This window comes from Hippocampus guttulatus, chromosome 1, assembly GCF_054856545.1.
Source record: "Hippocampus guttulatus isolate MCC_2025c chromosome 1, RoL_Hgut_1.0, whole genome shotgun sequence".
Taxonomy (NCBI): Eukaryota; Metazoa; Chordata; class Actinopteri; order Syngnathiformes; family Syngnathidae; genus Hippocampus; species Hippocampus guttulatus.
Window position 1 is genome coordinate 30,984,488 of NC_141261.1, and position 14,264 is coordinate 30,998,751.

Below are 14,264 nucleotides of genomic sequence, written 5' to 3' on the forward strand. Positions count from 1 at the left end.
GACCTTGCCTCAGAGTTGGGCTGTTTTATCGAGGAGTTGGCCGTGAAGAAGCGCGTTCATGATCTCGATGGGCGCCTCCTGGCGGTTGTAACACAAAGAACAGAACCACTAAAGCTCAAATTATCCGGGAACCATGTCGAACGCAGACGGTTTTATTTAATGCGGTCTCGAGCCGTTCCGGTTATTCTCGGCTTGCCCTGGCTCAAGACTCACAACCCCGTTATCTCCTGGGAGCGCCCGACAATAGAGACTTGGAGCCAGTATTGTTATGAGCGCTGTTTACAATCAGCCGTAGGGGGACGCGAACGTGCCGGTGACAACTCCCCTGAAACCATCTGCCTTGACGGAGTGCCAAATTGCTATTATGACTTACGACAGGTATTCAGTAAGGATCGCGCTCGCTCTTTGCCCCCGCACCGTCCATACGACTGCGCCATAGACCTGCAAGTGGGCGCTCCGCTGCCGAGTTCACGGCTTTATCAGGTGTCTCAACCGGAACAAGAGGCGTTAACTGAGTATATAAACAGCTCGCTCACTGCAGGTCTAATCAGACCATCGCGATCACCATTAGGTGCGGGATTCTTCTTTGTAGAGAAGAAGGACAAGTCGTTACGACCGTGTGTAGACTATCGTGGGCTAAATGACATCACCATCAAAAATAAGTATCCGCTGCCTTTGTTAGACTCCGCCTTCGCTCCTTTGCAATCGGCCACCATTTTTACGAAATTAGATTTACGTAGTGCTTACCATTTGGTCCGCATCCGGGAAGGAGATGAGTGGAAGACAGCTTTTAAGACCCCACTGGGTCATTTCGAATATTTAGTCATGCCTTTCGGGCTGACTAATGCTCCCGCGGTTTTCCAAAGCCTGATCAACGACGTGTTAAGGGACGTGCTGAATATTTTCTGTTTCGTCTATCTTGATGATATCTTAATTTTCTCCCGGTCGTTGCAGGAGCATAAACAACACGTCAGACTTGTTCTACAACGGTTATTGGAAAATAGGCTCTTTGTCAAAGCAGAGAAATGTGAGTTTCATGTACCAGCCATCTCTTTTCTGGGGTTTATTATTGAGCGGGGCAAGCTGAGAGCCGACCCCATCAAAACGAAGGCGGTGGTGGACTGGCCGACACCGGCTAGCCGCAAGGAGCCACAGCGTTTTTTGGGGTTTGCTAATTTTTATCGACGGTTTATTCGCAATTACAGCCAAAAGGCACTCCCGTTGACCCGACTAACGTCCATTAAAGTCCCGTTCCAATGGGACTCGGATGCGGACTCGGCTTTCGCAAATTTGAAAACAGCATTCACTAATCCCCCCGTGCTGCAACATCCTAACCCTGACCACCCTTTCGTCGTAGAAGTGGACGCATCGGATTCGGGAGTGGGGGCGGTCTTGTCCCAGCGTTCCCCGGTCGACCAGAAGTTGCACCCCTGCGCCTTTTTCTCTCGTCGTCTCAGTGTCGCCGAGTCAAACTACGACGTGGGCAATCGAGAACTGCTGGCTGTGGTTGCAGCCTTACAAGAATGGCGACACTGGCTCGAGGGGGCTAAGGAGCCATTCACGGTATACACGGACCACAAGAACTTGGAATATATACGCTCCGCCAAGAGACTGAACTCCCGTCAGGCCCGATGGGCCCTACTATTAACCCGGTTTAATTTCACCCTCACATACTGTCCGGGATCTAAGAACACCAAACCTGACGCCCTCTCCCGTCTCCACGACCCCGCGGAAAGGGACCGAACGCCGGAGGCCATTCTCCCGGCTCATTGCATCCTGGGGGCGTTGAGGTGGGAGATTGAGCGCAAGATACAGGAAGCTCAAGATGGGGTCCAGGTCCCGGCTGACTGTCCCGCGGGGAAGCTGTTTGTGTTTGTTTTCCGCTGTTTGTGTTTGTTTTCCGCCATCCCGTGGGCGTTCCGTCGTTCTCACTATCGTGGACCGATTCTCAAAAGCTGCCCACTTTATTCCCCTGTCCAAGTTGCCGTCGGCGTTGGAGACCGCCGACCTCCTCATTAAGCACGTTTTCCGTCTCCATGGCATCCCTTTGGACATAGTGTCGGACCGGGGGCCCCAGTTCGTGTCCCGAGTGTGGAAGCGGTTCTGCCGGTCCCTCGGGGCCACGGCCAGTCTGACCTCGGGGTATCACCCACAGTCCAATGGACAAGCGGAGCGCGCCAACCAGGATCTGGGGGCAGCCCTCCGCTGTGTGTGTCTCCACCGTCCCTCTTCCTGGGCCGACCACTTACCTTGGGTGGAGTATGCGCACAACACCCTCGTCTCTTCTGCCACTGGAAGGTCCCCCTTCATGACGGCCTACGGGTATCAACCACCGCTGTTCCCGTCCCAGGAGGGACAAATAGAGGTCCCTTCTGTGCAGTGCCACCTCAAGCGGGCCCATCACGTGTGGAGGGAGGCCAGAGCCGCACTGTCCCGCACGGCGACCCGGAACCGGCAGATCGCGGACCGTCGTCGGCGCCCGGCGCCAACCTACGAAGTGGGGCAGGAGGTGTGGCTGGCGACGAGGGACCTGCGCCTGGCCGGCACGTCCGCGAAATTGGGGCCCCGATTCACCGGGCCGTTCGTGGTGGAGTCCGTCGTCAGCCCCGTCGCGGTCAAGCTCCGGCTGCCGGCCACCATGAAGGTTCACCCCGTGTTCCACGTCTCCCTGCTCAAACCGGTGGCGACCAGTCCCTTGGCTCCTTCTCCCACTCCGCCCCCTCCTCCGCGGGTCGTCGATGGTGACCCGGTGTACACGGTACGGGCCATCCTGGACTCTCGGCGCAGGGGAAAAGGTTTCCAGTATCTGGTCGACTGGGAGGGCTACGGGCCGGAGGATCGGCAATGGGTCCCCCGCTCCTGGATCCTTGATCCGTCCCTTCTTCGTGACTTCCACGCATCTCACCCATCCAAGCCGGGTGGGCCGCCGGGAGGCGTCCGTTGAGGGGGGGGTACTGTCACGTTCCGTATTTGACAGCAGGGGGCAGGCGTTCTTGCTTGCCGCCTGCACACCTGCCACCCATTAGTTGACGATTGCACCTGCTATATCTAGGCACTCCGACAGTCAACTCACTGCCGGAGTATTCCACGCCGTGCCATTTGCTATCGTCTATTCCTTCTCGCTTAAAACTCTGACTTACATGACTATATTGCGTGCCTTGATATTTCTCTCGTGATTGATTGATATTTTACTTAAGAACTTTCTCCTTGCCGTTTTTGTTTCGCAAGCGTTTTCTGTTATTTTCCTGGTCCTCTTTTTTACCAGCGTTTTCTGTTGCTTCGTTATTATTTCCTGGTCCTCTTTTGACCAGCGTTTTCTGTTGTCCGTTTAGACGGGGATTTTGTGTTATAATAAATTTCATTTTTTATGACAAAATTCTTTTTCTGTGTCTGCTATTTCGGGGATCCACTTACCTAGTAGTTGTGCACGAAGCGATTATTCTGTCGCTTCGGGCTCAACGTGACACAAGGTCACTAAGTTATTTACACACCATAGAATGTTTCAATGTTTTAGTTGTGTCTCAGATCAATTAGTAGAACACGTGAACAAGACATTAGCAGACATAAACAGGACAAGATAGGTGGTGTTTTCGTAGATGGCAGAACTCTTTTTTGTGGATTTCAAGGGGTAATAAAGGTGCTACAGATGATAGGACTCCGAATTCTCTCTGTGCTGACGCCATGAGTGTGCGTTATGACATTGAAGAGGCTCTAGAGCTGATTTTTTCTGCTGTCCAGCAAGACAACTGATTCAGAAGAGGAAGTAGAGGATGTATCAGAAGAAGATGGGGAGGAATATAACCCAGAGTATGATGAATCATCTTCAGAACAAGAAGAAATCCCTGAAGCTGAAAGAGAGACTTTCCATGGTCCTCAGCAGCATACAACCAACAAGGCAGGCATGCAGAACAAAACGTACAGGAGCTTCTGGGAAACCTGATGATCCACCTTCCACAGCCACTTCCCCAGCGAGGGCAAGTAAGAAGAAGAAATGCCAGTTCTGCCCTCAAAAGAAGGACTGCAAAACACATACTGTGTGCTATAGGTGAAAGAAATATATCTGCAAAGGCTGTGCACTTGCATACTGCGCTACATGTGCTAATTAGTTGAATGGGTTATCTTATTTTTGTCTTGTATTGTATTGTCCTAAATAGTTTACTGGAGGAAAAAAAAGAAAGAAACTTTAGTCATTGGAATGAATACAAAAGCATCCATAACTCATTTTCGCACATTTTTTTCCTTTTCTTAAGTTATAGAAATCCAAGTGAAGAGGGAGAACTATATCACACATAATGTGGTGAAGGACAAGTTGTTTCTTCAAGTAATATGAAATTTGGTGTTTAAAATTCAATGTAGCTGCTTATTTGGGGGGTTTAGTGAAGATGGGTCATTTTGACCCGGAGGACACAGGGTGTGTACAGGAAATGAGGACAACAGGAGGGTTAAAAAGTATAAATGAGGATAATAAAGTGCTTTTCAAGACAAACATGAATGATTTAATATCCCCCACTCCACCCCACCACCCCCAAAAAACAACAACAAAAAAAACCAGCCGGGAGGACCAGATTTTCACACTGTTGAGCCCAGTCCTCAATGCTTGTTGGCCGACTGCCATGGCCGGAGCACAAGGAGAGGGGGAGGACGACTTGGAACAAAAATGAGGGGGAAAAAAACAAAAACAAAAGAGCACTGGCCAGTCAGAAGTCAGCCGTTTACAGCATTCTGTACTGAGTGGGCGTCTCATCAATGGGGACTTAACCCGAGCACTGTTCTCGAGTTTAGGCACTGAAGATGACCCGCAATACTTGTCACAGAGGTCACTCAGGCTTGGCTCTTCGCCTTTATTATTGTACGCCCAGTTTCTGACTGTGCTATAGCAGCTTTTCCATTCCCATTTTCAACCTTTTCAAAAATGTTCAGGGATGGTTCCCATTCCAAAGCAAGAAATTCAATCAAAGCTCTTTGCTTCCGATAAATATACAACAACGACAACTGTGAAAAAAAGAAATGGTACAAGGAGTAGTTTAAAATGTAATTGTCCTGCTTTTTTTTTCCTGCCCCTCATACATTACATTCAATACATTCACATTGTGTCAGGATTCGAGGCGTTATTCATCTGGAGTTCTGCAGACATAATCAGACTTTGTCAAACATTTAACAAATTCCCATTCTGTTTTCTCGAAAACAAACATGCGTGACAGACAGACAGCCTTCCCAAAAAACTGATTGGGAGCCATGCTTGTGGAATTGCAGGTTCATTTGTGTTGACAGCCAGATGCGAATAATTGGTTCATCCAGTCTCATCAAAATGCAGGAAAGTATGATTTTCCCGCCGATTTTTATCAGAGACAATCAGCAACGGCAACAGAACAAACAATCAAACTTTTATTTCTTTGAAGCAACATCAGCAGCCTCCTAGGTGACCAACATTACGTGCTTTGAATGTGGAATTGTTGAGTCTGTATGCCTTGGCATTAGACCAGAGGCTGACCAGGGAACTTGACTGCCCTTCCTCCTGTCCACGTGTTTATTTTGCAATCCAAATCTGAAGCACATCACAATTGCTTTCATGTCTCACGATGCCTCTGGATGCAATTGAAGCATATTTCGAAGGTGTCATGATTTTCCCACGTCCTAATCATAACGGTCTGGAAAAAAAATGTGTAGATTATTATTGGTAACATTTTCAAAGGCCTTGTGAATTATTTCCACAGTTTTACCTTGCTGCAATTATTGTGATTTGAAATAGCAACCTGCATCTGCGCCAATTAGTGAAAGAGTTTCACCACCCTCTCGTTTATGTGCTTTTTTTTTGTTTGCCTTTTTATTGTGGACAGTAAACTGGCACAGTTGCAGCGTTAAGCAGACTCGAGAAAGCTTTTCTTCGAGCAAATTACTTTCATCCTTACTATTGCACTGTAATGTGTTATTGTAGGGCTTCTACTGGGCTGGGTTGGGGGGGATGCAGCGGACACTGATCGATTCATTTGTGCTACTGAGTTTCTTCGTATCAAGCACAATACGCTGAACAATAAGCTTAGCTCAGATACTGGTGCTAAAAACGTGAGATTTCCAGTCTGCTCCACCAATTTCATAGGATAAAATAGGTCATCTAGGGTAACACGTCACAAGGAAGCAGTGACACTTGCAGCTGAAACTGTCAACTTTTAAAGAGTTTTTTTCTACCCGAAAAAAAAGAAGACAAGATGAACATCATAGTGCTACCCATCTCCAATTTAAAAACGTCATCTACACGGTAAGCGCCTCCAGCAAATACTGTTTATATATTTTAAACATGCTGGTACCCACATACACGTACATGCAACTGTCTAAAAAGGGGGCGGGGGAATCCTACCTTTCACAAAACCGCAAAAAAAGGATTGATATAGATAGATAGCACATGTTTCTCCTACGGGAGAGCAAATAAAAGTCAAATTCAAAATTCTATTCAGTTCAATTCAACCAATGGATATTTTGGCCCAAAAAATACTTGCCACATGCAGGGTTTGTCATGATGAAGTGCATGTGAAGGTGATGCGGGGGAGAAGGCAAAGATCTATAAGGTAGGAGTGCAGGGAAAAACAAAAGTTTATTTTTTGGGGGCTGGTGTGGGGGGGGGGGGGGGGGGCAGGCAAATAAATCATTGCAGAAATTCAACTACAAGCAGCACCGCTGGTATCAGTCGTGTTGTGGCCTGTTTTTACTCTGCCCTTAATTATGTCTCGTTTGTTACATCTTTCTTCAAATTTGAGGACAAATTTCAAGAGAAATGCTACATACTAGTCATACAATTTATTGATTTGAAAGGCTGCCGGGCAAACACAATTCGACTTCAGCATTACCATTCGTGTTGACAGCTTTTCAAAAGTCAAGGTGCTAAACTGTTTGTTTGTTTGTTCTTAACAGCTGATAACAGCACAGTGAATTAGTCAAGTGGCCGCCATTGCATGGGATTAATTGTGTAGCAGAATGCAAATGTTGACCGACATTTTGGGAGCTTGTGCCCGCGTGTGGTTTCAGGTGCTCAGTCAATTAAACAGAGAGATGAGTGAAAAATAAATAAAATCACGTGGGAATGATGCACCTCTGCAGTTTCTTGCTGGTGGTGGTCCATTTTTGTGTAATAACGGTTAACCCTCTTGTATTATGACAATTTATTTCAATGCCATGATCAGCGCTGGTTATTTTGAAAGCATCGGCATCGCTACCGCAATGATCTGCACTACCTGACGAGCGACTGAGATTCTCCGAATGAAACTACCGTGTGTGTGCAAACTGTTCAATTGAGCCTGCACTTCTTTATTCGACCGCGCAGAAACGGGAACAGTCCTGTTTTTCACTGAACACATTTTCCCATTCACTCTGGTTGAAGACCCTCTTCAGTGGGTGGGAGAATAGAATGGATTGCGTGGGAGGGAAAATGAATCAAAGGCTGAGTTTGGAAGGGAAAAAAGTGAAATTGAGCGGGCTTGAGGTAAAAAGAGGGCCTGCAAGGAACAGATACAGAACAAACAGAGATAAAGAAAATATAGAATGGCAATAAGAAAGTCGATTCTCGTTTGGGATGAATGTTATTTGTAGTTTCCTGCCTCCTCTTTAAACACATCTTTGCTCAAATGATGGACTGTGGCTGTTATCTTTACTGTCTGGCACAGCACAGAGCCTGTTAAACGCAAGAAACCACGATGTAAACTTTATGGCACAACATTAATACATGGGCTCACCAACACATCCATCCCTGCAAATACCCTGTGGGTGCATAACGACACTGCACTTTGCTTTATTGTGCTGTCTCAGAGTTTTAGGGAGTCCAAGTTGAACAAAGGAAGGTGACTACGTTTCTCACGGTGTCTTTGCTAAGCAGAAAAAGCATTCACCTTCAACATGTTTGTGGATGAAATAGGTTGTTCCGTGTGTTCTCTGTGAGTACATAACTGTTTTCGATTTGCTTTTTACATGGACTGGGTGAACACACCCGAATTCATAAGCACACCACAGTTGAAATCACACACTATTGGGTCAGTGGCTGTCGCCACCGGGCACTCAATTTAGGGCAACGCACATCTGAAGTTGGTTCAATTTGGGACAGAATCACCTCCCAATAAAACAGCGTCTGTCTTCCCATGGCCAATTTCATCAGGCGCGAATGCACACTCACCATGCCTCCCGCGACATCTCCCTTTGCTCATTTTTTATTTACCTCCTCACACCACTGCTGTCCCACTTATTTGGCCTTGCTGCTGGAACTGGACAGGCTCCCTCTGGAGACGGAGCTCTCATTGTGAAGACTTTGGAAAATGATGCTGGCGCAGTGCCTTTAAATGCACACTTTGATGCGTGCGCACAGCCAGAAAGAGAGAGGACGTTACGTGGTGCGTTAGCTTCATGCGTAACCCCACGCGAATGGTGAAGCTGCGCTGCCAATAAGAGCGATGAAATAATTGGTCTGAGGGGAGTCCCGTTTTGTCTGCGTCAGGAGAAACACCTCAGTGATAAAAGGCACAGATGCACAAATCAAAATAACACTTGGTGTCAGAGCAGTCTGACCATGGGAAAAAAAAACCTAAACAAAAAAGAAACGGCGACTTGATGGCTTCTCTTTTAAGATTGCAGCAAAAGCATGTCCAAGAAAATGAGTCAACCGCTTGCTGTTTTAGCACAAAGGACAGCTCCTCACAGGCTTTTACATGATTAAAAAAAGCTCACATTAGATTTTTCCTGTCCCGATGCCTTTCTTTTGAAGGTCTTTGAAGATGACACAGATGTTTGAAACGCCTCAATTACACAGCGAGCCGTGCCAGATTCATTGCTCTCCTCAGCTGCCAGCCTCAATTCTTTGCTAAATGAAAAATCCTCTGTGTGACTGAGTTTTGTCAACTTAAACACGACTTTTCTGAATCCATGGCATGACAAAAGGTTTCAGTGATGTGTTTTGAAACTGCAGGCATCATTCCTCAGGCATATTTTAGGCTCACGCAATAGCGAACCAAACAAAAACTTGGACAACTTGCATTCTCGTGCTGTTAAAAGGGGGGGACAACCAATCTGCCTTATTCCCAAAAGTGACATTATAAAGAGAGGCCTCCACAGGGACCACAGTCACCAACAGCTTTTGCTGCATAGGCAAGCCAATTTGCATCTCGATCAAGAAGCACGCAAAGGCAGTGGTGTCATGTACTGGCGCAGCTCCAACTTACAGACTCAAAGCGTTTGATGGAGCGAGGACAGCGGTGAGTCCACAAAAATGAAAACATCTCCTGTCTTAAAGTGATACATTTAGTCGGAGTGGCACCATGTGTTTTGTTTAGTTTTTTTGCAAAACTGAAACACTTTACCAGGCTTTGTGATTACAGCATAAGGGCAGCAAAATAAAGGCTAGTATATACAATTAAAGCAGACATGATAAATAGTACATTTCAGAATTTCTTCAGTTATTATTATCATAATTATTGTTTGTGTATGTCCTGGGTACGACGTTAAACTGCATCCAACTGGTCCTCCAGGTTGGGGGTTGGGCGTGAGGTTAACAACCTCACCCTGTAAAACAAAACCTGTTACAGAAACGACGAGAGGAAGCCATTCCGGTAAACCACGGCGAAGAAGAGACGGCACATCCTTGGATGTATCTATGACGGGGCCGGGTGAAATCCAGCAGGAAGCCCGACCCCTGATGACCCAGATCTTTGGAACCAAAACCAACACCAGAGTAGGCACCTGGAATGTGCGCACAATGTTCCAGTCTGGTCGCATGGACCAGGTGCTGAAGAATATGAGGGACTATCGCCTGGACATCTTAGGCGTTAGTGAAATGAGGTGGACGGGGCAAGGGCGTCTAGTGGTTGATGGAGCAACTTTTCTGTACTCTGGGAAGCAAGACCACCATTCCCATGGAGTCGGCATCATCCTCTCCAATAGTGCAGCAAAAGCATTGATTGGATGGAAGCCGGTGAATGAACGGATTATTACAGCAAGGCTCTACACCAGATATGCCAAAGTAACCATCGTACAAGTCTATGCCCCAACCGAAGCTGCCTCAGCGGACGATAAAGACACCTTCTACAACCAGCTCCAGACCGTGCTTGAGGAGATCCCCAGACATGACATCAAAATGCTGATTGGAGACTTCAACGCAAAACTGGATAATGACAGAAGGGGCCTGAATGCCACAGTTGGACCACATGGGTCTGCAGGCTCCACGAACGACAACGGGGAGAGACTGTTGATGCTAACCAGTACCAACGGCCTCAGCATTGGCAACACCTTTTTTGAGCACAAGCGGATCCACAAAGTAACCTGGGTTTCACCTGGTGGCGGGACCCAGAACGAACTGGACTACATCTGCATCAACACAAGGTGGCGCTCGTCATTGCTCGACGTTCGCTCCCACAGAGGTGCAGATGTGGGTTCAGACCACTTCCTTGTGGTGAGTAAAATCAAGCTGAAGCTGAAGAAGGTGAAAAGGGTGCAGCCCAAGAGACCTTACGCAGTGGACAAGCTAAAGGATAACAACATCTCAGAAAGCTTCTGTGAGGAGTTGAGTAGGAAGCTCAAGGTATCACAACACCTTGCAAACATTGAGGAGCAGTGGAGTATGTTCTCTTGTGCCATTGCTGAAACTGCAGAAGCAGTTATCGGCACAAAGAGGGGTACCAACAAAGAGAGATGGATAACAGACAACACCTGGAAGTTGATTGATGAAAGGAAAGTGGCCAAGATAAAAAGAGAACAAAAGAGGAGGCTCCGGAGCTGGAGGATGGAAGACGAGGAGTACAGGCGCTTGGACAGGGCAGTGAAGAAGAGTTGCAGGAAGGATAAAAGACAGTGGCTAGAAGAGAAAGCAAGAGAGGCACAGGAAGCAGCCGAGAACAACAACACGACGACCCTATACAAGATCGTGCGGGAGCTAACCAACTCCAGGAGCAGCTCTAGCGTGCCAATCAGGAGCAAGGATGGCAGGACACTTCTAAGCGACGAGGAGCAAGAAGCAAGATGGCTGGAACACTTCAGGGAGGTTCTCAACCAACCAATGCCTCCCGTGCTCTTCAATTTCGATCAAGAGACACCAGCTCCAGCTCTAAATATTACATCGAAAGAGATATCCGAGACTGAGGTTGCCAGAGCAATCAAGGGCCTTAAGAACAACAAGGCACCGGGACTCGATGAGGTAGCTGCCGAGATGTTGAAACACGGCCAAGACGCTGTTGTGGAGAGCCTTACCCACCTGTTCAACCTGATTTGGCATGCTGAAGAGGTTCCTGCCGACTGGAGACGTGGGGTCATTGTCACGCTTCCTAAGAAGGGAAACCTCGCAGACTGCAATAACTGGCGGGGCATTACACTGCTGTCAATCCCCAGCAAGGTATTCTGCAGTGTCCTGCTACATCGCCTTAAAGATGAAGTGGATAACATCTTGAGGGAAGAGCAAGCCGGTTTCAGGAAAGGAAGGTCTTGCGCCGAACAGATCTTTACCCTTCGAAACATCATAGAGCAGTGCCAAGAACTTCAGACACCACTCATGATCAACTATATCGATTTCAAGAAAGCCTTCGACAGCATCCACCGGGAGTCACTGTGGCAGATCGTCCAGCTGTATGGTGTACCCCTCAAGTACATCAACATCTTCAGGTCATTGTACCACAACTCAACCTGTTGTGTCAAAACCAACAGTGGCACAACTGATGATTTTGACATTGTCACTGGTGTAAGACAGGGTTGCATTCTGTCACCCCTACTCTTCATCATCATAATTGACTTTGTGATGAGGAAGTCCATCACAGGGGAAGAAGTTGGTATCAAGTGGGGAGGGAGCAGACTAGCTGACCTGGAATTTGCAGATGATTTGGCTCTGTTAAGTCACACCCAGCCCGCACTCCAGGAGTTGACCAACAATCTGCATGAGCACGGAGTTAAGGTCGGTTTACGAATTAGCCAGGAAAAGACCAAGGCCATGGCCGTCGGACAGCACCAACACCTTCAACCACTCACTCTACACCAACATGACATAGAGTACATTGACAGCTTCACATATCTTGGGAGTAACATCTCAAATACAGGTGGTGTGGAGAAAGACGTCAACAGTAGACTTGGTAAAGCTGCGGGAGTGTTCCAACGCCTCCGCAACATCTGGTCATCGAAAGCCATCACTACGACCACCAAGCTACGCCTCTATATGTCAGTGGTTATCCCAACAGCGATTTACGCCTGTGAGACATGGATGAAGACAGCCAACATTACCAACAAGTTAGATGTCTTTCATCGGCGTTGCCTGAGATCCATCCTGAGGATCTCATGGAGAGACCACATCACCAACGAGGAGGTGATGAAGAGGGCAGGAGTGGCTGAACTGTCAGACATTGTCTCTGAAAGGAGAAGGAAAATGATCGGCCACGTACTCCGGCTGCCAAGAGAGAGACCGGCAAGTGTGGCCATGGACTGGATGCCAGAGGGTGGAAAGAGGAAGAGAGGTAGGCCAAAGAAGACGTGGAGACAGACTGCCAAAGAAGACCTCAGTGAGATGGGTGTCAGCTGGCATGGAGCAAGAAAGGTCGCCAGTGACCGGAACAAATGGAGGAGGCTCGTCGCCCAATGTTCCAAATAGGAGCGGGCGGAACTAACTAACTAACTAATTATTGTTTACAGGTTTAATGCTCTTCATCATGTGACTCTCTGGAGACTTTCTGTTCTTTTGAAAAGCAACCTAGCAAAGAAATGTACGTGTCAGAAAGTGAATGAATGAGCAGTAGATAAGACTTCTTTTTCATTTAGCCGCTCTATCTGTGCCTGAAGCAAAACAGTTTTTCTATCCACTGTGATCGCCACATTAACACAAACACAAATCAAAAGAATGAATCGTCTGAATGCATTTCCACGAGCGTGACACAGTGGCCGAAATAAGAAGCCACAACAATCATTTTAAATTCAAACAGAGGAGCTCGCAAACCAAGCTGCACTCACATAATCATGTTTTCAAAAGGCAGGCAAAACATGCGAGCGAGATGAGTCGAGAGAAGACTGTCAGGACACGAGATCAGCAAACAAAGGAGCAGTCGTGAGCTCACTCGCGGGCCTAAAGGTCAACCGTAAACAAAGCGCATGAGAATGGCTTCCCTCATTATTGTCATCATCCACACACGTCTTGGTGGTGTGTTTCCGAGTGAGCCACACGGTCCTCTACTTCAGGATACATATTTTTTCAAAAGTTCTGCTTCAAATGGACAATCCCTTTTTGAGAGCCATCAGTTTGGAACACAGAGTGGTCACTCTCCAGGTTAGCATGCTAGCTAACGATTAATCATTGTATGGTGAGTGCATGTATTTGGTAAGATCCAGTCAAAATTTTGATTCTTGGGTGTCAAGTTCTGATTTTAGTTCTGATTTTAGTTTTGATTAGTTTGAGTCATTTTGGTACTCTTTCAAGTCGGTCAAGTTTTGGTCAACTAAAAGTCTGAGCATTTTCGTCTTATTTTAGTCAAAGACAACTGCTGACATTTGAGCGAAAGTGGAAAATCCAGGTCCAGAAAGTAAATAATGCTGCCATGGGTGCTTCTTCTCAATCTGCAGGTAAACAAGCTCCTTCATCTGCCAGTTGAACAGAAACGCCGTTGGCTCAAGCCAAACTGTTTCTGCATGATCTGTCCTGTTTGTTTTGTTGTTTCATTCTCCGGGGGCTGTGGTAGGCATTCCCTCATGAGCCGAACCTGATGCTTATCATCCTCGTTATCCAGCTGCCTTAACTTTGTCCGGGCTTCATTTTCATGATCAATGCACCCTTAAGTGGGAGATGTCCATGATAGTTATATGACACAACATTATTTCACTAGAAAGTACAGTAAATATTCTCTAGTACGGACTCGTGTTTGCGTTGTCCAATTTGTCCTGATAACAGAAATTCCTCATTTGGGAAATGAGCATGGTACATGTCCTTTATGAACCTGCAAGTATGTTGACAAAATGCACGTGTAACAACACAATCAATAAAATACAAAAATATACTGTCCAAAAACTGTTTATATAACAAAAACTGCAATACAGGTGTATCCCCAAAAAATCACAACAGTAAAATACGTACAGTATTTGAATGTTTATTTTTTTCTGTCTTGGGAAAAAAATGTGTATTTTGGATTGTTTTGTTGGATGCATTCTTTGGTTTATGACAATGTTTGCCTGCATGTCATACAGTTTTCTTGCTAGTTACAATACAATACAATACATGCTGATTTATATAGCGCTTTCATAACAGTGGCAGCTGTAACAAAGCGCTTAAC